The 26,359-nt window shown below is 40.4% G+C and overlaps 2 long non-coding RNA genes across 2 annotated transcripts in view; one reads left to right on the top strand and one right to left on the bottom strand.

Moving 5' to 3' along the window:
* Nucleotides 1–26,359, top strand: part of LOC141729366 (uncharacterized) — an 86,095-nt gene that overhangs the window by 12,352 nt on the left and 47,384 nt on the right. Inside the window, exon 2 of the long non-coding RNA XR_012580837.1 lies at nt 17,498–17,612. This is a non-coding gene — a long non-coding RNA (uncharacterized LOC141729366). The remainder of the gene's footprint in view (nt 1–17,497; nt 17,613–26,359) is intronic.
* Nucleotides 1,407–26,359, bottom strand: part of LOC113458570 (uncharacterized) — an 82,722-nt gene continuing 57,769 nt past the window's right edge. Inside the window, exons 4-5 of the long non-coding RNA XR_003378934.2 lie at nt 14,566–14,694; nt 1,407–9,521 (exon numbers count right to left, since the gene is read on the bottom strand). This is a non-coding gene — a long non-coding RNA (uncharacterized LOC113458570). The remainder of the gene's footprint in view (nt 9,522–14,565; nt 14,695–26,359) is intronic.

Genomic DNA, 26,359 nt, shown 5'->3' with positions numbered 1-26,359 from the left:
CTCTCTCACAACAGGAGGCAATTTTAGACTGCAGAGCACAGATGTGTCTAGCAGACACATCCTTCTTCCTGCATCTTAAATAAGTGTCTCACAGACTGCGAGCCATTAATCTCATAAAAAACAGGTACTCAAATAGGATTAGAAAAAATATAACAACAAAAATCACCGAAGAATTGTCAGTAGCTGTAAGAACCAAATGGATTCCTCCTGCTGTGAAGAAAACCCACTGTCAGCTATTGCTGTTATTACTCTGAATCCTTGAACAAAGGCTGGAGGAATCCATTTATCTTTGCATTTCCAACTTACCCATCCTTGCAGGACCAAATGCCACTGCCAGGTGCATTCCCTTAAATATTTTATTTAGCTGCCTTACAATGCATGTTTGTTACGCTGTCATGGCACTAACTACTGTAGTAATTTTGAACTTCTGTGATTATTCTTGATTAGTGAGTGAAATGAACACAGCTTCTTCTTCCTCAGCTCGCCATGCTCAGTCTGGTATTCCGTAGGCTGGTCCTTCCCATCTGCCAAGGCATAAGCAGGGGAATATTTCACCCAGGAGTGAGTGAACTCAGCCTCACTGCTTCACAGGCAGGGATTTTCTTCCCAACTCTCCAAGTCACTTAAAATGGAGTCCAGAAGAAACAATATTAAAAAGTTACATGCTACAGACTACATAAATGCCTTAGTAAGATTTTAGTAGAAATTACATGGAACTCCTGAGACTGAGAAAAATTATCAACTCAGCCTGATACATTTGGAGACTGGAGCATGGACTGGCTTTAGTGAGATCACTGCACAAGCTTGCACACCAAGGCACTTGCCACAGTGGGACATTTCCTGTTGTCTATGCCTTGAAGTTCTTTATAAATTATGCTCTGACTATATTTTTGGACATCATACACAGCAGGTAGGCATCAGATAAACTCAGGAGAAAGTCTTTTTCAATGTGACTCCTGAAAAAAACAATGTTAGCCTTAGATTGAATCCCTGTGAAATGGTTGAAACAAGGGCTTGAACATTCTGAAATCCAGACTGACTAACTGTATGATCCTGAGAAAGTTGTTCATTTGCTCTATGCCTTTCATTTCTTCATCTGGGAAAGCTGATACTATATCCTAGGTACATACATAGAGCTCAGTTACTTGCTGATTATAGTGCACTTGACATGTGCATAAAAAAAGCATGTTGAAACAGAAGTTTTCAGTGCTGACTGTAACATTTTGAATGTTTTCAATTTCAGGTGAGTTTCCTTTCAAGACTAAAATAAAACAGGACTTTAATAGGATGTTTTTCTTGCCTAGATAGAAATATATGTAAAGTAATAAAAATGTTGCAGAAATCTTTTAGGTTTATTTTTTTACAAAACAAACAAAAAAATTCACATTTTTCAACTTATGCTATAATTTATCACTGTTATCAGAGCTGGGGAAAAGGTTTTCTCTGCACTCCATTCCTGAAAACACATTGAGCCTTTGCCAATCAGGAAAAGCCATCTTTTCTTGAGCACAAATTTATTTTTCTAGCCAGAAAACCTTTGTGTTTCATTACACACAGCAGTCAAATGACATTCTAGATACAGACATGAATCCATCCATGAGGTGAAGCATAGCACTCACGTAACAAAACCAAATTACCCTCTCATGCACATTTGTTCAACATAATTCTGAATCACTTTACCTTCTGGAAAACACTTCTTTGGGAAGGGGAAAAAAAAAGTTATACTACCAAAATCTACATTAATCCACTATCTTCTATGCAGAACTTCTCAGACAAATCTTTTATCATAACAGCCTTAGCTAGCTTTAATGATTTACTTATGCTGCATCAAAACTCATATGGTATTTGATATAATTTACTTATTGCTTTCAGTGTAAGCTCTTTCCAACTTGTTTCTTTTAAATGAACGGTTGCTTTAATGCTGTAAATATTCAGCAAACATCAATATTATGGCCAGCACAATGTGGTTCAGTGTAGCAGTGCCAAGTTTTCATTGATTGCTGCTTGTATGCGCCAGTTTAAAGATAGGCTTTTAATAAGCTCAAAATATGTTCATGGGATTGGTCTCAAAATGTCTCTAGTGGAATAATCAAGCTTCTAAGAGGCTGCAGAGAAAAACAAAAATTTTATTCAAAGAATTCCAGCTCAGACACTCAGTCAAAACAATTCCTGGCTTAGCCTCATTAAGTAGGTCTCAAGATGAGCATCCAGTTGACAAAGGCAGCTCAGAAGGACTGCTTAGGTCTTCCCCCAGCCCTGGCACCAGGGCCTTTGAAGATATTGCATATTGTGGCTGCTCCTAAGTCCCTGTTCTCAAGGCCATCAGAGTCTTTGTTGCTCCCCTGGACCCTACTGCAATCAGGGATCCCAGACTATGTCCATGACTCTCATCAGCCATCTTTCACAGACTGAATGCAGTCCAGCCTGCTCACCAGCTCCAGTTACCACCCAACAATTTAACTATAGATGGCATCTTCATCATTGGCTTTGCATCTCCAAAAACCTGAGTTTCTGCCAAAAACCTGGACCACTACCACCCACTGATGTGGAGTGAAGCGTTCTGGGGCATGGGAAGGTCCCCAGGCACTGGGACACCAGCCTTCAGCCTGAAGGACACAGCCAGTAGCAGCAGGCCATTGACCAAAGGCAACATGAAGAGGGGGAGAGGAGGACACAAAATGAACGACATCAGAATGAGATACCCAGTTTTGGTGGAAAGCACTAGGGCAGAATAATGTGGCCCTTCCTCTGCAAAGGAGAAGTAGTTTGGGAGGTGGAATGCAAAGCTGAATGTAGGTGAGGGCCTTCCACTGTTGCATGATGTCAAACATAAGGAGCTTCTCTGCACTAGCAACCCACTGTTTTTATTATCATATTTCATCAATTCTAGCAGTTCTGAAAATGGCAACTTAATCAAGCCTGGAGCTTTCTGGGGAGAAAACAAAGGACAGAAATAGGACAAAGAAAGGCACAAGAACAAATGGAGGATACTCTTTTCAGTTGGGACCTGTGATTCTTAAAGTTTAGTAGGACCATGGAGACAGTGAGGGAATCTTTGAAGCCAGTGAGATGATTTAACTACATTAATGGTGTATACACTGAAGAGAAGAATATGAGAAAAAACATGTTCTGACAAAGGGGAAAGAAAATTTTAAAAAAAACAGTGGTTGCCATTTCACAGACTTACAAGTTGATTTAAAATACTTTAGACTAAAATTAAACCCTTAAAGTTAATCCTTCCACACTTTAAGAAAAATCAAGAGAAAAGATCAGAACTGAGACCTGAAATCACCTAGGGAGATAAATTACATTTTTTCCTTTCAACATTTTCCACAGAGAACAGAATAAATACGACAATATGTTCTAAAAACTTCTCTTGCAGAATGTGAGCTGTTGTCTGAAGTCCAAATGCAAGTATATTTCCCTGCCTCGTCTTCACCATCCACCACATTTCAAGAGCAATGACTCTCACAGTAGAATCAGCACTGTGCCTTCTGTTAGGGACTCAGCCATCTATCCAGGGAATCATTAATTTGACCTGTGGCAATGACATTTCTTAGTGCAGTTCAAACTGGGATAACCCAGACGTAAATGAATGGAAAAAAATTCAGTCTTTATTTAATAGAAAATATGCAAACCTAGAAAAAACCTCGCTATTTATGCAGCCTTTCTATGACATAGTTAGATTAATTTTAGATTCTGGAGGTGGTGCTGTTTTGCTGTTCTGCATTTTTAAAGACCTGTCACCATACAAACATTGACTCTATCACATATCATCCAGTCATGCTATTTCCCCATAGCAAAGTTAAGAATGTGAGTTTAGGAGGAATGTGTACAGGTGAAAGCCCTGGAAATGAGTCCAGATCTCTTAAGCCTCAATCAAATACTTTGTCAGAAGGTTACATTTCATCTAGGTGAGATTTCTTGCTTTACTTTAGCAGAGACCCCAGCACCAGGCCTGCACAGAAATCACATTGAATTACAGAAAATGAAGCAAATGTCAGACCATTTTCCACAGTGGTTGCCACCCTTTTTGTCACAGGGCAATTAATGTGTAAACTCAAAATTCTGGAATAAGATCTAATCTGTTCCAGTTTCTTCCTCTCCCACCCTTTAAAAAACAAACTGTGTCCTTCAGCCTTGACTACTCCAGGCTGAACTCCCACTTGAAGCACATACACAGGAACAAGATCTTGCCTCTGCTCACATCAAAATCCTGAAGCTCCTGCTAAAAAAGAGATAACCATCTCTAAAAATGAATCAATCAATTGAATTATCTTTTTCAGAGCTCAAAATGTATATAAATTAGTTAGAAAATTTTTGTTCAGGTGTTTCTGTTTCTCGTGTATTTCTGGCTTTGGCTGAGACTGAAACTCACAATATCTAATATAATTCGGAAACCTTTTCGGTCTAAAGAGAACTTGAATATTTGAATGATTGACAGACTTTACAAAACTGATCATGATTTCTCCACAACATTGACTGCTCAGTGAGCTGTCAGATATTATGCAGCTGGAGAACAAAAAAAAGCAAGCATGTTATTTGCTGGAATTGAAATATCAATTAGATCCTGTGATAAGTTAATTGATATATTTAATGAAGAGTGATATTTTTCTTTGATGTGCAGGAAAAATGGTGCCATGAGTATCAAAAAACGTTTGCTAAGTTTGCTGCAACAGGTAATTGCTCACTCTCCTCTTTTGGAAATATTTTGCTTAAAGGGGGGGTTAAGCTTTTGAACTGAAAAATGTTCACTGAGCTTAATGCCTCCTGTCAGACTACATGCATCTGCCTCCCTGAATAACCTAAAATAGAAGTTAAACTAGAAAATACAATAGTTCTTGCACAACCTTTGTTTTATTTATTCATCTCAGAGGAAAATAATGGGCCAAGAAAAAAGATTTGAGGTCATTTTTCACTCTTTCATGGATTTAATTTTAAAAATAAGTCTGTGTTGAGGCTCAATTCCTCCTCCTGCTTTCCCTAGCAACATTCAGTGCATCTGTAGTCATTGCAACTGCTTGGATCTCAGAGCCCAATGGTGGCAAGTTGTGGTTGAAACACACAGAGGTAGTGAATAAGCTGAAATGTTTTGTGATTATAAAGGATCTTGTTTGGCTTCAATGCTGGCCATGACTGACAAATAATTATGAAAGTCTTACAGTCAAAGTGCAACGCTGGGAAGTGCTCTGGTCTTCTTCTACTGAGAGGCATCAAAGGAACTTGATCTAACTTCAGGTATATTAAATTAAGTAGAATTTTAATTGTTGTATTTTCCTCATAATCAACTTGGGATTCATAGCTGTGGATGATAACCATAGGCTAGAGTTAGTTTACCTGGACTGATGAAGCAAATTCCCAGCTCTCTGTTCTGGAGATCCTCAAGTTCTGATTTAAATTCACATATCTTGATCAAGAACAGACCAGGCTCAGTTCACAAGGACTGTGACTAATGAGCACCCATCCCAGGAGAGAGCTTAACAAATTACCGTCCCCAGGCAAGAGGCCATTACCAGTTCTTTCCAGCTGGCATTCCATCTTTTCTCTATTTTGTACTTCTCCAAGTCTGATGAGATGGGAAAGAAAGGATGGAGTAGAAGTCAGGAGAATAACCTAGAACTCTTCAGGCCTGTGCTCAATTTGTTATTTTACTGATCCATGAATTTATGTTAAAAACATGGAATAAATAATTAGTAAACCACCATTGTACAGAAATAGAAGCATCAAATGATACCAGTTCCTTACTAGTTCTATTGTAGTACATAAAAAAATATGTTTGAAAATACTGAAAAATACAGCCCATGCCTAGAGCTGTTTAAATGGTTCAAAACAAATGTGTCATAGTTTGTCTTCCATAATCTTTTCTTTGCCCTCTTTCTCACACACAAAAGGCTAAAGCCATTTTCTTCTGTTGGAAGAATTTTCTACCCTGAATTGCAGCTCCCTGCAATGCAGCAGGCCTTTAATGAAGCAAATAGGATTAGGCCACTGGAAGAATAGTTTATACTGATTTTTGAAAATCTAAATCCAATATTGTTTGAATGATGCTGGCCCTTCCTTCATCAATCCTAGTCTAAAAGATGTTTTGAACTTTCTGTCAAAGTACATTGTATAACAACAGGACAGTGATATGGGTAACTGCAATATCTCTGCTCTTTGTAACAGAAAATTTTATCCATCTGACACCCTGTAATATTTTCCATTGCCACCATATAAAAACATGCAGTAGAGAAACAATATTTTGTGCTGCCCCACTCCAGGAAACTCCAGTCAGGCTAAAATGGCCACTAAATCCAGACTTGAGAGCCACAGGCAGGTCTGTGCAGGCAGCCCACAGTACAGCCACAGTGCAAAACAGAGGTATTAGAAGCCTCACAAAACAAACCAGGTCATCCAGGTAACTGCATGGTTCTGCCAAGAAAACTACTTCAGAACTGGAGGCTGCTCCCAACGCGGTTATGCCAGTCAAGGTCGCATCTCATCTTTTCCCTGCTTATGTAAGTGGATAAACCCTGCCAGAATAGCTCTCTGGCCTGAGCTGGAGTGATTTGATGTGGGAGCCTGTCAGAACTGCCACTAAAAGGATGAACAAAGACGTAATCTCTGGCAGTCAGCACTGAAATCTGCCTTTGCTATGGCCAAATTCAGTGCTGCCAATTCTTCTTCTCAACTATACTGGCTCTGCCTTTTGAACTACCCAAATATGAAGCCAAAAATTTCCCTGTGTATCCTGTAAACAATACAGTGAAGAAACATTCACGTAACCATTTCCTTCCTGGTTTCTACTGACCCAAATCATGCTGTAAATGGGACTTTTGAACACGCTGTGCTCTTTGGCTGACGCCAGGTCTGTGTTGTAATCATCATTCCTAGTTTGCATGGGGCAGATTCTGTGCAGCAGGTCAGAGGTTGTTGTGAACATTTGTGCTGTTTCCCAGATATTCCTGAGCTGCCACATGCAATCCTGGCTGCATTTCTTCCTTCTCCAAAGGGGTAGCATTTGAAGAGCCAAAGGATCTGCTATATCTTTGGCAAAAAGCCTTTGTTCTTTGACTTTTTAAAAGTTTCTCTATGGAGGAAAAAATAATTACTGCAATATAACATGGAGTAGAGATAGTGCAGGTTTACAGCAATTGTCTCCAGCACATTACATCTACTCTCCCTGTTGTGCCTTCTGGACCATACAGCATGCATTTTCCCTTTTAAGGGTGGGAAATTGCACAAGTGAGTTAAATGCAGCTCTGTTGCAGTTAAATTCAGATATATTTTCAATCTGCTGTTGTTGCGCTCACTTTTGAGGTCTTTATAGCGCTATGGACAAGAGGTGCACCTGGTGCAGTTTTTGGGGAAGGAGGGTGCAGGATAAGTGTGGGGCTATGGATTTCTCACCACTCCCATCAGTAATGGCCATGGGGATGCCAGCACATTGCATTTCCCTCCTACTTGATGAACTCTGCTTCATCCCAAGCCAACTGACCCCAAGTGGGTTAGCAGTGCCACCAGCTCACATGGCTCCCATCATGTCAGGCATTCACTGCACTGGTTGCATCTACTCCAGACACTTATGCCTTTATCCTGTCTCTTGTTTTTTTGCCCATGTCTTCAAAAATATTGTGTACCAAGTACCAGCTGCATATTATACACGTATATTACAGTCCACCACTCCTATAACCCAGTTTCCTGTTTTCTTCCAAGTCCACAGTCTTTGTAACTTCATTTCCTAGAGACACATAGCTCTGTCTAATCTCACCATTCCTACCATTCCTTCTGTTGCACTCTCAGTCCTCACCCTTGGCTCCATTACTTCACAGCACTTTGTGCCCACCTAGCAATCCTTTGTCTTTTTTCATGTCATTTTTATGGCCAAGATCAGTACTTGCTTCTTTACCTGAGCTTTGTTCCTCATCTGATCCAGTGCTGCTTTTTCCTGTGCATGCATCAAAAATGAACCTTCGTATTCGTGTCTGTCTCACTCTCAACATGAGACTCTGGGGTCACACAGAGCATCTTCCTGCATTACTCATTGCACCTATGATGTTATATAAATAATCCAAATGGGCACCGTATCAGGTACACTATGTCATGCAGTCTGGACCATGGCCAGAGCACAGACGGAGATTTCTATTCATGGCACCAACCCTCTGCTTGTTCCCCTGTTCTTAGCATATTCTTTGTGTGAGAGGCCAATTCCTGTATATTTTCCACTGTGACTCAAAAGACAGAGGCATTTTCATTTTCTTCCCATTTTCTCAATCTTTTGTGCATCAACATAAAAACCGTTAAGGAGTATATTGCAATTAGCACTTCCTCAGATGCACTCATCTGTCAAGAGCACTCAGCAGAGAGCCAGTTTTCTGCAGGTGGGTAACTTAATGCCTCCTCTTACCACTTTTATTTATCTCAAGTTAATTGCCAGAAGTGGAAAGCTCTCAGTGTTCTGCATTGAATTCATGATCACACAAATACTTAAGATGGTGGATTGTGTGTCTGTGACAGCTATCAGTAAAGCAGAGATAGATCAGGAATTCTCAGAGCAAGAACAAGAGCACTTGAAAAAGCTGGTGCAGACAGGACAGAGAAAAAGACCTGAAGTTGATACACATTTGGCAGCTGTTTAGGTCCATTCTTGCTGTTTAGGTCCATTCTTGATGCAGTACTGTCCTTGTCTGTAGATGCAGGCATTTCTCCCTGCCCTTATATTTATCCCTGCCGGGAACAATGGCTTACACACAAGTGAAGTACACACCACCAGCACTGGCACATTTTCAGCACTGTAGTCAGTGGGGCCTGATAAGAGGGCTGCAAGGTGTTCCCATGACAGAGCAGAGCTTGGCAGCTTTGTATGGCAACTGTTTTTCAACCTGTCCTCGAGCTGAACAAGAATGGAAAATTTTGCTGTCTCCCAGCAAAATATCTAATCAAATCCATACTGCCACTATGAATCAAAATGATAGGTGGGTTCATCTTCTGCAAGGTACTGTGCAAGCAAGTGCAATTCCAAGTCCACAGAGCCAACATTCTGAAGCCTTCACCCGACAGTCTCGTTGTCCTTTGAGTCAAATGGCTGGCCCTGCCTTGCATAAAGCTATAAACCCTTGTGTATTAGCAGGATGAAGGCCAGAAAATCAGGTGGTTGATGCTGATTAGCCCCCATCAGTAATTTGGTGATTCCTTAGGGGTGCCAGGGGGTGCAGATGTTGTGGGGAAAGGCAGCAGTGCCAGAGCAGCCCCGCTGTGACGCACCAACACACCGGGCTCTGCACAGGAGGAGCCTCGCAGGAGGTGTCGCGCCGAAGCAGGGACTGCCTTGCCTTTCTCAGCAAGCTCTTCCTAACAATGTTGCTGGTGCACACACTGTTGTGAGAAGCCAGCTGGCTGCCATCTGAGAGCAGATGCCAAGTGGCTGTCAGATTGTCATCTTGAGTTCTAGTATTCAACCTGTCTTTCTGTGAATTGGCTTTTGGCCTTTTTTCCCCCCAGGGAAGAGTTGTTCCTCAGCCAAAACACCTCCGATTTATCCCCTGTAAAAGAAATGAAAGTATGAATCACTATTACTTCTGGTGAAACAATTTATAAATCTGAATTCAAGTGCTTCAAATTTTTTTTCCCACTTATTTTTTTTTCTGCAGTTACATAATTTTTCTCTTCCATTCCTAAAAGAAACCCCAGGAAATCGCATAACAGCCACCTCAGAAAGTTTAGTCATTCCATCTGTCCATTATGTAATTAATGAGAAAAGCTGAGAGAAATACAGTTCTTCAGGGTCTGACCTCCTGGTGGTCATATTTTAAGTTTTAATAAAAAGGCTGGTTGCATATCATCTTCAATATAGTACTGATCAAGCTTGGAGAAATGTCAGCAATTTATCCAAAGATGCAAGACAAAATGAAATGAAAACTAACTAAAAACTGACTAAAAAATACTCAAAATTAAATGGCAAAAATCCCTGGAACGATTTTTCCATAAGTAGTGGTCCAAAAGATGCAACTTCAAGTACCCTTAAAGGATTGCTACTTTTATGAGAAGTGCTTCACTCTTGCTCTTTGGGAATGGAATAATTTTCAGTTGTGTCATGGCAGGAAATTTAACTTACTGATCTTGTGGGAAAATAATACCCTTAAGAGTTCCAGAGACTGGAATAGAAAGAAGTCATTATTGCCATTGAAGCAAGAAAGTGCCTGTTGGGAAGATACTTATGTAAATAGAAAGGGTGTGTTTTCCATTAGAACAACCAGCTAAAAGAAATGCAAAGGCCCAGCAAAGAAATTGTTCCAAGGAACTTGCACCATTATACAGGATTTCCATTCTGCATTACGATTTGACCAATCATACCTGTGTTAAATACCATTAATGCAGAAGGATGCAATTTGTTATATTATTTCTAATTCTGCAGATAAAGTAAAATACTCGTTTCTTTTCATGCTTTGGGCATTCCCATTTAACTTCTGACAATAAAATGCTATTTAAGTTTATCCAATGACACAAAGCATCTGCTTGTTTACTGCCAGACCACAGAAAATGAAAGAAGGAAAAATATTTCATATACACTCAATTACAGAAACAGGTTTTAAGTACAAGAATCTGAGCAAAGCAAAATGCACCTTGCAGAACCCAATGAAAAGATCACAAAAATGTTGAAAGGTCTAATACAGAAAGACCACTCTGGTCAGTGTTGCCAGCTCTCCAAGAACTAATAATGGGGAAATGCATTTAATTTTAGGTCTTTTCAAGAAGAAGAGGGCTGACGTCCTGACATAGCAGAAAACCTTGGGACGCTGCCAGCACTTGGCATGGTAATCATTTCTGTATAACTTACGTAGTGAGAAATTCTGGTTTGGGTGAAGAACCTGATGTAATAACAGTAAGAAATTAAAATGTTAAAGAGACAGCAAAGGGGACCAAAGCACAACACTCAATGCAGCAGCATGCTATTTCCTGAATCTCAGTGCCTATGCTACACAGGGTCCTAAACCAGACATTGTTTGGTATCTTTTGCATGTCCTGAAGTCATTATTGCCATTGAAGCAAGAAAGTGCCTGTTGGCATAATTTTCTTGAGGTTTCTAATTAAAAATATTCTCTTGTTCGAAAGAGTCAAACCAGGCACCTTTTCCTTTATGGACAAGCTTCTAGTAAGTTTGAGTCTCCAGGAATTTGTAATAGCACCAAGACAGCTACTAAAGCACTTTTAACCATGGTTGAAATTAGAGGCATTGCAACAGTGACAATGGAAGACAGGTATCTAAATTACTGTGCTTCAGGGCATGAAATGCCAGACGGGAGGAAGTCCAAGAAGCAGGAGCATACCCTTTCCAGTACCCTGCCAATCCTGCTTAACAGAGAACCTTAAAAAAGGATAAAAGCATATTTCATTTTTAATGAACAATGTCATAAAAACAATATCACATGTTCCTTGAAATAAAAGGAACAAACTGAGCATAGACTTTAAAAATATTTGCCTGGTCGTGAGAACAAAATATTTTGTGTTTTTCTAATTTATTTTTTTCTAATAAATAGAAAAAATAACATGTTTTTCTTGACATTTCTCCATCTCATCTTAAAATTACTGCATTTGATGGAAAGTTTGTGTCATCTGACCAGGTTAATTGAAAATGAACATTTCTCATGAAAATTTTATTTTTTGTGAAAATGTCAAATGAAAAAGGGTTCTGAAAAGCATGAATCTTAAAAAAAATAGGAAAAAATCTATTTTAAATAGCAATCCTTGAAACATCATCCACTTTTAACAATTCAGTTTGGCCTGCAAGAAATTACACAGGACAGTTGAACAGACGACTCTCCCTATGATTGATCTCCAGAAGATCAATCACACATAATGCCAATAAACAGTGAAATTGTACTCAAAAGCCCTTAAGAGCCCTAATTTTGTTTTAGTTCTGGTCTGGCCAGATTTCTGAAGACCTTTCAGAGAGGGAGACGGAAAAGATGTTTCCGTCAGCACTGATCATGTTCCTCCATGCACTGGAGGATGCCCCTGGGATTATGCCCAGGCTCTTCACCGCACCGGTGGCTCTGGGAGCAAGGTCTCTTGGCACACAGCTGGGGTCAGCTCAGGAACCTCTGCCAAGCACTCTGCACCCTGCACTTGGGCAACTTTGATCTTGACAGGTTCCCTTGCTGGGAAGCTTCCTTTCTGCCTGCCCTGGGTGATATGGCCACCAACCTATTTGCTTTCCCAGACCATGACACGTGCTCCTCTGCTCCTCCCGTGCTTCCAAAGGCATGCACCAACATTGCTTCACTTGGAGCAGCCACATATGGGTGCGATGGCTGGGCTGGCCTGGGCACTGGTGAGAGGAAACCTGGTTCTCCCTGGATCCCCCTGGCTAGAGCTGCTCTGCCCTGGGAGGAACGGGGCAGCGCTCTGGTCTCTTTTGCGCCAGGGGTGTGTGACTGTGCTGCTGACCGTGCTGTCTCTCTTTACACCTTCCAGTGTATGGCAGAGCTGATCAGCCCCAGCACCACCAGCCAGGCAGCATCATCCTCAGCTGCCTGGCTCGGAAAGAGCAGCTACTCAGGCAGGCTGGGACAGGAACTCCCCAGTCTCTCTGGAATGGAGAGACAGCCAACTAACACTGTGTCAACTGAAGGCTGACCAGGTAGACTCTCTGAACTTCTGGACAGCAGCACAAGCAAGCATTTGACTACTCAACACCAGAGCTCTAGAGATGGGATTTCAAACAGTCCTGAAGATTTTTATGGGATCTCCTGATTTGAAGATCCATCCAAAGGCAAAATCTGTGTGTATTGCTGTGTTGATTGGCACCACAGACGGTGGAGGAGGACCTGGTGGTGGAGGACTTGACCATACATAAATCCTTTGTGTCATTTCTGCTGCGAAACAGACAAAAGTGATAGACAAGATGTCAGTATAAACTGTTCCTGCAGATGCAGGAACAGTCACACAAGGCAGTCTTGCCATATTGTTTAGATAGTTAGGTGTTTTGCATGTCGTACAAGGGATGATGGATCCTGCCTGTGTAGGAATGGTAACATAGGAGCATTGGGTATGAAAATTAACATTGCAGATAACACAATTGTGAACACTATACTGTTTTATCAGCTTTTTAAAAGGTTGGTTTAAAGTGGTTTAAAGTCTGTAATTTTTGAGGCACGCACCACCTCCTAAAAACTGCTTTGAAGGCTCTGGTTATTTCAGAACCCCTTTTGACTTCTAGACCAATGGCTCAGTCAGGCTTGGATAATTTGTCCATCTGTGCTAGGATGTACTTCACACTGTCATAGTGTTTGGAAATCTCTTGCACACCACCAAGCCATCCTGCCATTGTGTGGTGCCATACCACTTTGTTCCTTTTGAAAAGCTTTCCTGGCACTTTTTGTAAGCTGTAGGCCTCTTGGTTTGCAAGCCAGGTTGCCACTTGTTTTCTGTTCAGGCTGGCAATTTGCCTTTTAGCAGCTTCAAAAAGGAGATTTTCACCTCAATTTCCTAGGCATATAATAAAGTCTTTTAACAGAAGTAGTGGTGTAGACGTCTACTGTCACAATGCCACTACACACATGTAAGAAATAAAACACTGGGCTAATTAATGTTACTTTTTGTTGAAAGCTGTCTTCTGTGACAGTCCTCCTTCCCTGAACTGCTGTAGGCCTGGGCAGATCAAGGCACTCTTTTGCCTTCATCTGTTGCCAAAGCTTTTTCAAACATTCTATAAGGTCATTGACCTACAGATGAGAAAATAGATACAGCAACAGCCTGCAGCCCATGATGAGTAGCTGTGATCCCCCAGAGCCCTGAGTGAAAATGTCTGTCCCCATGTATGCTGCTTCCTGCTCTCACATACTTTCATAAAATAAAAATACTTTCAATATATGGAAATACAAAGTCTTGTGTCCAGCAAAGCATTTGGGATCCTGTCTCCTAATGCAGGGTTTTAGTTCTCTCATAGAGTTCCAGCCTCACACCAATGCCAACAGTTGTTTCATTGAAAACTAATGAAAACCTAAAAGTTTTACTGGATTTGACCTACTGCTCCTGTTGGCTTCCTGTCCCATGACTATAATTTCCAATCAGTTCTAATTTAAATGACTTTTTATTATCATCATAGTAATCACAAGCTTACAATTAAATGCAGCATGTAATTTCCAAAAAAAAAAAAAAGAACAAAATATTTCCCAGTAATGGCTACTTGGGGACTACAAGAACAATCTAAAAATATTCAGAGCTTGTGAAAACACAAAACCATAAAGGATTTATTTTTAAAGTAAAATTAATTGGATGAAGTTGAGCAATGAAAAATGTAAGTCAGACAGTATCAGGAGGGATGTCCTGGCACTCTATTAAACTGCAAAAGAACCTCCTGATAGAAAGAGCTGGAAGCACCATTAGTCCCATTCATTTAGAGCAAGATAAGGCAAAGCAATGAATGGAGAAATGATCTTTCTTGCCATAGAGCACCACGACTTGATGAAATACCCTTGTATTGGCATTTCGGTTGAACATGTGGGACTGGTGTAGTGGTCTGTACTCCATCCATACCACACACACCCCTTGTACTCCCATTTGGAAAGGAGCAGGCTGGGTTACCTGAAGCCAGAGCAGGAGGAACTGCAAATGCAGGTCTTGCTTTATGCAGAACAACAGAGCAGCCAGGAGGGGCACTTCCAAGGGTTTGGCAGTCACCAAGTCCTCTTCCCCCACGGGTGGATTCCTTTCCTGGGAAAGAAATCAGAGGATATCAGGCACAGACACCAGCTGCTAGGTAAGATAATACATCTGATGCTTCTGAATTGTCAATAGAAAATAAATTTCTACATTGCTCCAGAGCCCTGTCTAGTTGCTTCAGGTGACTGAAGCAAAGTTTCCATGGTTTCTCCATAGATGGTCTACTCCAAAGATTCCCTGTAAAGAATTGATCCTAATACTGATCCCAAGTTCTCCTTTGCTCAGATTTACTACACAACACCCAATTAACATTCTTGATGTGACATGGTTGTCTGATTACCATCATTGTTATGTAATTGGAGTAACTTGAAAAGCTGATGCCAAGTGGATATGGACATCCCATTATCCCATTTGCAGTCATCTTCTGAAGCATTGCACTGTTGTCAGACCCCTCCCAGAAAGACTGTAGGCAAGAAGTACCATGAAGATTTTATGACAACATCTCTCTGTCTGCCACCTCAGCAGCACCTAGGATGCAGATGCATTTAAACATCTGCTCCATCCTCTCAGGTGACAAAGACATAAGAGAGACACAGCAGGCAATTAAAATTCAGTTTATAAGTGGGAACACTGCTTTGGCTACATAGATCACTTCAGAGAGAAAGTTATTTTTCAAGGGAACAGCAACACTGTGTAGTTAAGCAAACCATAAACTCTGGGGTTACCTTGAGAAGATGGATTGCTGAAATCAGTGTTTTTCAACATTAACCTTTTCCTTCTGGAAAGGTCAGTTCATGCCTCTATTCCAATGAACATTTGAACTTAAGTGCTATAATTAATGCATCTTAGGACCAACCATCCCAAGAGGGGCCCTGTCAAAGGTGTAACAGCATAAAACAAGGGGATTTATGTGTTTTCTCACTATGCCACATGTGGCTTTTACAGTCACTAGTATAATGCTCATTTGGAAATCCCTTAGTGATAGCACACTTAATTTCTTCCAAATTTAGGTTACCACTTCTCAACAACTAATAGAGGGGGAAAGGGGCTTTGGCTTTTGTTAGCTGCAGACAGGCTCACACAGCATCTCCACACCTTAAGTGTACAGCAGCATCTTAGATTTGTGAAGATAAAGAGACGGCAGATTGGAGGCTTTTATTCCAAGATTTTTGCTGAAGTTTGGAAACATTTTCAACCTTGAATAAGCATTTCCTTATACAAATGGCTTATTAGGCAAGTAATCCCTCATTTCCTCATCTAGGAATGATCTTATTTACCGTCATTATGTTATTGCTCCTACTAGCAGAATTAAAATGCCTCAAACATCCTTCAGGTTTTCCAGCAATGACCTGCTTGCAAATTGTGCATGATGGCCATTATGTTCTTGCACACGTAAGAGGTGACTCTTTTAAAATGCAGCCTTAGATGGTGATATTGGGAAACTGCTCACCCTACTATAAAAATATACATGTAAAATGTGTAAAGAGTCTGTCAGAGAAATGTTCCCCTATACACTGTAACTTAATCTTACAAGTACTAGGTGTACTAGTCACTGAAATTGCAGGTTTTGAGTTTCCAAGCTTTCAGCTTATTCCACCCTGTTGGACTTTTATGGCTTTCTAACCCAAACCCTCACTCAGAGACACAAGGCAGCACAAAAAGTGAAAACAGCACAGGATGTCCAGGCTCAGCAGCATACTGATAGAATCATTCTGCCATCCTCTCCTCTGCTGTGACAAATGATCTTACTCTGTTCCTTGAAATATTCTGGATAAATTAATGAAATATATTCATGCTGAATATATGCATTTACTCACTTAAAAGGTTAAACTTTTTGAGGTTATAGAAAAGAAAACCAATCAAACCTTTCAACAAGCACGTATTAAGCTTTGTTGCTCTGGGCTAGGGTAACCTTTGAAAAACATGCTTAAGAGAACAGAATCCTTCTAATATGCCACATATCTCTTGATTCTGTAAGCCCCATGTAAATATCAACTTTTTCAACAATTATCAGGAGCCACTAAGTGATAACGAGAGAAGGGCATTCCTAAAACAAGCAAGACTGCATAGCAAAGTTCCTGTTATCTACCACTATTTGAAATTGCAGCAGTGTCTCCTTTTCAATATTACTTGTTTAAGAAAATGCCTTCTCACCAGAGGAAAGCCCAGGCAGATGTAAACTAAATCCCCAGTTGTTTCGGAACAAGTTAAGTTTCCACTTGTTCCAAGAAGTTAAAAAAACCAGCAAACTAAGAGGAAAATAATATTCTTCTTTCTTGAATCTAGCTTGCATTATCACACAGACAAATTCTTAAGTCAAGGTATTTTAAGGTCAGAATGCTCATGAAGATACAATCAAAGCACTGTCTGAAACTTGGAGGCAAAATTAGAGAAAAGTTATTTGGGGGAAATGGAAGAAAAATCTATAAAAAAGATTCCAAACAAGTCAGAGGGCAGAAGAATGACGGACCATGTTTGTCTAAAAATATGCCAACTGTACACAAGGAAAAATGTGCTGTGAAAAAAAAATTGTACATACATCAGTTGGCAAGAGTTTAATAATTTTCAGTTCTCATTGGACAAGTAAGCTAAATAATTCAAGGCACTTTCACAGCTATTGAACTTAATTTATGAGCCTAGATTGCTGATTTTGCGTATGGTTCAGGGAAATCTGCACCAGTCCATATCATTATCACCTTCAATTCTAACTCTCTTACAGTTACAGCAGTTTGGGAATGTTCAGTGTGAAAATTAAGTGTTTTACAAAAGCAGAGCTGGTGAGATTCTGGCTTTACACGTGATTCTTCACTCTTCAGTCATTGCTGCCTTTGTTTCAAATTATCTCACATTACAGAACAAGAGAAGGAACCCAGAGGCAAGTGGAAATCCACTGTGCTGAGTGCTGTAAGGACAGCTAGAGACAGGCCCTGTCCCAGGCAGCAGAAGAAACAGCAGCAAGCTTCTAAAAGGTAGGAAAATAGAAACCATTTAAGATTATTTTTTACAGGGGCTGGATTGTTGAAGGATTATGTATTATATCTACTGGGGCTGCTTCATTTTCAATTAATATAGTTACATTAAAATGAGACCTAGAATCACTACATTTGGAATAATGCAGAGCAAAATCATGGCGGGGCAGGGGGGGAGGCAGCAAAGCAACTGCTTACAATCAGCACATAAGCATTGGAAGATAAGAACAAAATACTAGGGGATGCTTATCAAAGATCTATAAATATAACCTAGAGAAAAGAAAACTCGTGGGGCCATAGCTTGAATCTATAAATACCTTCAAAATATAAATATAAATGAAGGAAGGGAATTGCTCGATCTCAGCAGATGCTGAGACGCAGAAGCAGGATAACGAGAAAGGGACAGACTGAGCTCAGAGTGCATTTCTGAATGCTAAGAGCACTTGGAGCCCAAAAGACTATCAAAGAGGCTACCATCCTGCTAATACACAAAGATGTATTCAGTGAGGCATTAATGGGAAGAAATGCAGGCAGGGTGCAATCTTGCAAAGAGTAGAAAGACAAGCTGGCTGCACAAGCAGCCTTTCCAGCTCCCACATCTGTCTGGCCTCAGGAACAGCCTGAATGGATTCTCAACCCTTGGGACAGGTGTTCACAGCACTCAGGCTCCTGCAACGTGACAGTAAAGTAGTAGCTGGAGAGCAAATAATCTCTGTGGTAACAAAGTAGACACAAAGACCTTTTGGAAGTCAAAAGACAACGAAATCCAAATTGACTTGGGGAACTCATGAGAGTTTTGAGGTCAACTTCCCCCCAGAGCATGAAGGCTCTTCTTCTTTCCTTTTGTTGAGGGGAAACTTGTAAAGCACTGACATGGCCCACAGCCATTCTCACATGGAGATGCTGTCCTTGAAAACCTTGGCTCCTAGGACACATGGACAAAAATGGAAAATTACATGCAGCGGGACTGGCAGTCCCCCACGCCTGCCCACAGCTGAGGACTGAAGGGAGCTTGTTTTGTGCACATTACTCAGGCATAGGGCAGTCTGGGATTCCCAATGTAGCATTTGGTTGAGTGGGAGCAGTGTAAGTATCCTGTGGGTTTCTGTCAATCTTCCCTGGTATTGACAGTTACAGAAGGGTGAGAAGGAAGTTCAAACTCTTGTTTGGATAAACCTGCAAGCAAGAGCACTGTTAATGCAATGCCCCGTGTTAGGAAATCACGCACTTTTGGTGCTCCATGGTATTTCAGCCCCATTTATTTAAATTTTAATGTCTTCTTTAAATGCAGGGCCTATCATTATACCTGGAAAAACAGGCACATCTATAGTGCTATAGGACCACTAATTTATTCAATTTCTTGTGGTTTTCCACATCTGTACTAGCAACTGCAACATTGCAGAAAGAATTGTCACATATAACACATTCAATTGTCTTGGCTACTGAATCCTGACTACTGACATTATTTTAGATGTGTTACTGATTAAACAATGTTTTTGTAGTGCAAAATGCCAGGCTTTATAGAGAGCAATATAGCAGCTCCTCTGAGACCTGACAATTCGTAAGCACCTCAGCTTCTAGCATCTTCAATGATTTCCTGAAGACCAAGTCTCTTTAAAGGCTTTGGATCCTTTAAAGCTCAACTAACTATAAACAGCATAGAAGAAGGAATAATTCTCCCAGTTAAGCCTCCCACAGAGACTGTTCTCTGTGCCAGTGTACAGATGAATAGGCTTTGAATGCTAATTGTAACACTGTGTGTACTCTTCCTGAGCTAATCAGCTCACAGGGTACAGACAAGAAACTTTTATTATCAATTCCATTCCAGTACACAAACCCTCCTGAAATGCTTTTCCAATAGCTAATTTAGAGACCTCCCATTGGCTTAGTTCAGGCTGTGGAAGGTTTGTAAACAAGCTGTGTTATTCAAGAGGAATTTGCTCTCTCTCACTGTCTCTCTTGCTTTCTCTCTCTTGCCTAAAGTATTAAGATCTAATGGAAAGAGTTGCCTAAGAGAGGGAAGCAAAGCATGCTAATACCTATTGGCAAAGGCTCATGTTCAATGTCTCAAGAGGTTTCATGTGCAACAGACAGGAAAACTCACTTGCAGACCTAAGTAGCAGTCTATCACTTGCTTTACAAAGTAAAAAATCACTGCCAAAAAGAAATTATTTTCTCCATTTGATAGCGGAGTAGTCTTCACCATTAGAAGTTATGTAGAAATTTGGGGTTGTCCCTCACTTTGAAATGAGATATTGCATATATGATCAAAGCAGTGATAACCTCTCCTGGGAACCCTGCCAACATCAACTGCAGACAGCATCAACAAGCTGAATGCTAAAAGCTTCCCCAAACTGTGTATGGCTGTTCAGATTTGTATGGAACAGGTCAAGAAGTGCCACTAAAACTGAGTATTTTCCTTTGCTACAAGTGACCACAACAGCAACATGGCAGAGTCACGTTCAGACGAGATTCTCTGCTTTTAAAACCCCAGTAAATGCACTCCTAATCTGTTCAGAAGTCTGTTTTGCTAAACAAAAAGTGCAGTCTCACAGAAAGGAGGCTTCTGATATTTCTGGCACTGCTCTGTTTTAAATCTTTGGGAAAAGAGAGTGCAGACTGTGGAAAAATGAGCCTTTTTTATAAGCTCAAGTGTGTGAATAGCTGGTAACAGTACTCAGGGGAAAAAGAATCTTTAACCAACCACTCCTCTCACTCACCTCCCTCTCTTGGAAAAAAAACCAAACAAAAACCCCATCAACAAAAAAGCAAAACAAAACAAAACAAAACAAAAAAAAAAAACCAAAACAAAAAAAAAAAACACCAGCCAGAGAGAGAACTCCTTGTTTGAGATGAAGGGAGTTTTGTAATTAACAGTATTCTTACTAAAGAACAAAGATCTCAGTGTAGCTCAAGTGGACTTTCAGAGACACTTTGTAAGTGTTCCCTTCTTGCTGGGAGTTAATTTGATCCTGTTGTGTCCATATTCCACTGTAATAGGCTGTTACATTGCTATTACACTCCTGTTCTGAACTGCACCTGGGAGCTGCTGCTCTTACATGCTACAGTCTGATGTGGCAAAAGCTATTTGCAAGTCTCTTAAAAATCCACATTGAGTTCAAGCATGGGCAAACATTTTTCTGCCATGGAATTCAGATGCAAAACAAGGACTTAAGTCTTCATATAAGCCATCCACCAAATTCCTGGCTTATGCTGAGAGAGGGAAACCACTGAATAATCTGGTCTCTCCTGCAGCTGAACACACATTTATGAAAGCCACCTAGTTCTTTGGCTACTCTCTGTAATCTATTTTGTTCAGCAGCAGAGCCACGTTTTTTGAAGGTCTTAATATTTTTCTTGAGCTGCTTTTGAAATGGGAAGCTGCAGACCAAACTCCCCCTTCTGCTGAAGTTGGTAGCAGACTCCAACTTCTTCAGCCAGCAAATAACTGTGTAATAAGAGTACCTCAGGAAATAGGATTCGTGTCCCACATAAGTGACCCCTTTGTTTCTCATCCACATTGACTGTGTATTGTCATAGCAGCTTCTTACACAACGCAAACAAAGAGTCTAAAGAGAATTTTAGAACTGCACGAAAATGTCATCTTGTCTTCGCTTCAGACAAGGATCTCTTACATACATTTACTTTGGCTTTTTCTCGTTAGCAAGGAGATGAAAAAACCTCAAGCATCTCATAGCTCATTATTAATACATAGTCATGCCCTGCTGCTCATGGGGGACATGGAGATGCTGGCAGCAGGCCCCTTGAGACAGCAGCCTGATTATACAACCCCTGTACGTAGACAATTCCAAGTGGCTGCTCAGAAGAAAGGGTCAGTTACAGTTATTAACAACATTTGTTAGGCACCAGTGGTGTTTGTGGTGCTCTACAAGACAAACACTGTCCTACTTTATCCTGAAGAACAACAGATGTCAAAAAGACTCTTTTGAAGGTGCAGAGAAAGGACGACTTACAATGTTCATGTTGAGTTTGGTTTTGCTTTTCATTTTTTCTCTTATCATTAAAGGGCCTGTAAATAATACTAGAATGCTGAGGACAGGCTAGTGACAACAGCTCTGATAAAATGTGCTTTGAGGAAGAATTTGAATGAGAAGAAGGAGGTACCTACATGCTAGGAGATAACAGCAGCCACCAAGAGTGAAGGAAAGTGAACAGAGCAATGGGGTTGGAACTGAGGACTACACTAAAGGAACCAAAGACAGAGATTTGGCTTGATGAGGTGTTGGGATGAAGCATTTCTTCTTGGAAGGGAGAATCAGAAGATTCAATGAAGTAAAAATGTGCTTTGATTGCCAGGCAGAAGGTTGTTGCAGGAGCTGCATTTCTGACACAGCAGTAGGGAATAATGAGGGTGTGTAGAAGGTGGGAAAAGGTTAGAGGTTATCATCAAATGCATGACACTCAAGATGAAAGACAGTAGGATCACAGTGACAAGACTTATAAAAGTTTAAGGGCATAGAACATTGAAATGTGTTTAGGACATGAATAGAAGGAGCCACCAGATGGATGAAGGAAGGGAAGGGAGTAGTTCAATCATGCTGTCACACAGCACTGGGGAAGGAAAAAAAACAAGGAAAAAAACAGGAGCAAAAGCTATTAGGAGAAAATAAGGTAAGTTGTTGAGAAAAGCTTGTGAGAGCCTTTCCATCTTATTCTTGGAGTCAGTAACATTTGAAGGAAGAATGACAACAAGGCAGCTTAGGGAAAGAAATTAAAGTCCCAGAGGGGGACTTGGTGGGAGCAGTGGGACTTCTGTTTGAGAAAGATTTGAAAAGTCTCTTGGATAATTTAGTACTGATAGTCCTTCTGGCTCCTGAATGCCCTTTCATTCTCTGGAGGAAGAAGCAGAAGCAAGATGTGACCTGTGGCTGCATGTACATCATTCAAGTACAAAGGAGAAAATTACAAAGTGGAACCTAAATAAGTAATTCAGCACTTCTGCAAGCAAAAGAAGGAGCAGAGGAGAAGGAGACCAGGAGCTGCAGGGACACTAGACATATCCATAACTTATAGGGTGTATCTGAATAGACAAATAAAGGAGAACTCACAAGAAGCCCTGAAAGAGCAGTGGCTGGTGACCACTGAAAATTTGGATAATGAACTGTCAGCTAAGACACAATTAGGCACCTCTATTCAGATGGGTTTCTTAGCAAAGGATGACAGCTCTGATGTTCAAACATATTCTATCTTCTTGGTAAAGAAGATGCCATGTGGATGCAACTATGAATTTAAACAGAGAAAGGGGAAAGTTGTCAAAAATAAGGTAGCCTACAAAACTGTATTTACCAGAGATAAGACTAAATATATTGTTTTCTGGCATCATAGCTGAGAGGCTGCGTGGTTCATCTCTTCCTTTCCATTTCACAGACTTTGACAAGAGTCAGCATTGCTCAAAGGAAATAAGTATCAGTATTAGATGCAATCAAATGACAAGTTCATGCACTTGTTAGATTTACTCCATATTTGATGATGTAAAAGGCTTCTTTGAAGGAATCTATAGGGCAGTACCTAGCAGATGCCACTTTGGCTGAAATAAACAACTGAGAAATCTGGTAATTATATATATTATTAATTAATTATATTATATATATATATCAGATACTTCAACCTGTGGTTCCTGATGATACATGGATTACTTCTAAGGAGTCTGTAAAAGCAAGAATCAGTAGGTTCAGATTTGTTGTAAAAGATATGTATCTTCTGTGAGAAATTTTAAGGAATATGTAAATTACAAGGGAATGTCCCTCTGCATAGTAGATTTCAGTTCCTTCACTCCCCAGATCATGCAGTTGACATAGAGAAATATTACATAAATGTAATTTAGCATGCAATAGCTTCCTCTCTTCTTGAGCTTTAGGAAGATTTTCTTTCTCTCCCTTCCTCCCCCAGAGGCATTCCATACTATTTAGAAAGCATTTGTTAAAAGATAGATTAATCTGTATATAAGATCCTAAGAATGAGATGGATATCTGAGCTCTCCATTATTCTAGAAATAGACCACATGCAGTACTTGCATGTAGTCAAGTGACTCAATTTTAATGAGACTATCACTGTGGAGAATAAAGAAAGTATTTATACTTTACTCCCCAAAATAATGGGCAATTGCTCCTTTTTCTCTCCAAAACTGCCAGTTTTATCAGCACTTATCTTAGTCCTTTATAGAATTCTCTCACTACAGCAGCTCCAAGATTAATTCTGACAGAGAAGGAACTGAGCCAGGACACTGGGATTTGCTTTCAGAAAAGTAGAAGGTTGTATTAACCATACCAGCAAGTGTTCTACCACTTCCTTTATTCTCAGATTATTATTTTGCTTAATAAGAAGGTCAGAGAGAGAACGTTTGCAGAGAACATTTGATTTTTTTTCCACATCAGAGGATACACTTCAGATCAACCCCACAAGTAGTCTGAGGACCATAATAAACCCCACAGCTTTCACTTGAGTGTTAATTTCTACATGGCATTCTGCAAGCAAATAGAAGTTCATTCTTCCTGCTCCAAGCCAAGCAGAAGTCATTAGTTTCTCAGCAGGACACACCCTGAGTTCAGTGTCCCACAACTGATTTTGTACAACTGCTAGGTTGTTGCAGTGTGAGCAAAGTGAGCATGCACTTGCCTTCAAAACACAAGAGAAATACACTCTTTTTGTCCCTGGGCAAAACCACTTGCTTCTCTGATTATCAGAAAAAGAAAAATACTGTTTTTCCTCAGAGCAGTTAGACAAGGGAAAAAAAATACTGGCAAGTGGCCTGAAGAAATTAATGTGCATTTCAAGATTAAGAGTTAGATCTTTTTATTATGCTATGCAATTTCCCCGTTTTCTTTCCACAGATAACATTCGCATTTTATACATGACACTTAAGTCAGTTTGGAGCATAAACTCATTGTTCTTCCTTCTTAAAATAGGAGCAATAGGAGACAGGAAAATACAGGTATATAACCTTTACTGAAGAACATGCATTTGCTGTACACTCTTTACAAAAACGAGTGCTTTCCCCAAATGCCAAACAACAGACAGTGGACTGTATAAGAAAGTTATATATGCTTTAATCATGGAGAGCCCTCTGAATCTGCACATTTGACCTGAAGGCTACTAAGGAATTTTTAAAGGAAATATATGAGAGGCAAGACCAAGTACATGAATGAATATTAAAGGAAAGAAGGGTGTCATATTTATGAAATGCACATAAGTTGCCCCAAGTATGACTTAAAATAGTATCATCTTTTTTCCCTACTTTCATAGAAGTAAAGGGAATTTCTTTTGAATTTATATAAAAGATGACATATCCATTATATCTTTGTTAAACAAAAAAACAGTTTTCAAGCAACACTCTAGTAACTTATTTATGCTTTTCCCAATTAAAGAGAATGAAAATGCCACATTTAATTTCTTGTAGGTAAAAGTGCATAAGCCATTGGAAAGTCAGGGCAGTCTGTTGGTGGGTATAGAAAGTTCTAAAACTCTTTGCCTTTATTTAAGAGGCCCACCATCTTCCACAGATAATGCCAAGAATTTTTAAGAGGGCTCTCTCCATTCCTTGAGTTCAGGAGTTACTCAGAGCATGAGAGGACACTGCAAGCAGCAGCAAAGGATGGCATCTTTGCAAAAAGGCAGAGAGTCAGAGCATATTCTCTCTGGATGACAATCATACTGCCATTTCCAGAGTTGGAAAAACCTCATAAAGCTCCTCCAAGCCTCCAGTTTCCACCCTTGGAATTTAACCAGCATGACTATTGGCAGCATGGGGGCTGCACCTGGGTCCTGGGATTAAGGTGCTCAGTAAGGCATCCAAATAGAGGAAACTGCTGTGTACAGCTGGTTACAGATGTGGGTTAGGCCTGGCAGGATTCACTAGTGCACAGCTGTACTGATCTGCGTACTAAACATCTACCCAACTACAGCAAAATTTCATCAGAGCACGATAACTCTAAAAAGTCTCTCAGAAAACAAAGAAAGAAAAGCAAAAATCCATTCCAGTAAACCTGAGTGCTTCAGTTGCCTGTAAGTTGATTGCAAGCAACGAAACAGTTTGATGCAGTCTCACAACAAAATGAGTCTGTGCCACCAAAGGCACCTTTTTGATACTGATGTAGCATGGGCTAACCAAAGGTGACACAAGTTGGATCTGCCTGTCACGAACAAGGAGGAATGAGCTGGAGATATGGTAATCAGGAGTAGCTTTGGCAGTAGTGGCCATGGAACAGGGAAGTTCCAGATGCTGATAAGTGTGAGGGAGAACAGCAGCAGAGTACTCAGGTGAGCAGACTCAGTTTATTCAGTTTAAGTGGGTTCTGGTGGGAGCCAGTTTTCAAGGGCCAAGGATCTCTGTGAACTCAGTAAACTTCCAAGAACAGCATCCTTTGAACACACAAACGATCTCCCCTGAAATTCAGGAGGAGAAGCAGATTCTTCATGAGACTTTTGCTAAGCAGGGAGCTTGAGATGAAGCTTCAATGTGAAATGGCAGTGGAAGGAGGTGGAAGCAGGGACAGGCTATGAAGAATGAATTTAGAAATATTTTCTGGGCATGCAAGGACAACACTATCAAAGCTAAAGCTTACTCAAAGTTGACACCAGTAAGGGGTATCAAGGGTGACAAGAACCCTTAGTATAAAAAACTAAACAGGGAAACTGTGGGGACCTTTGTTACATGGGGTATGTGACAGCAAGCCAAAACATGGCTGAATTAATCAATGTCTTCTTTGCCTCAGTCCCCTCAAACAAGA

This window comes from Zonotrichia albicollis, chromosome 1, assembly GCF_047830755.1.
Source record: "Zonotrichia albicollis isolate bZonAlb1 chromosome 1, bZonAlb1.hap1, whole genome shotgun sequence".
Classification (NCBI taxonomy): domain Eukaryota; kingdom Metazoa; phylum Chordata; class Aves; order Passeriformes; family Passerellidae; genus Zonotrichia; species Zonotrichia albicollis.
The sequence above is the reverse complement of the archived record's forward strand: the minus strand, read 5'-3'. Positions and strand labels throughout refer to the sequence as shown.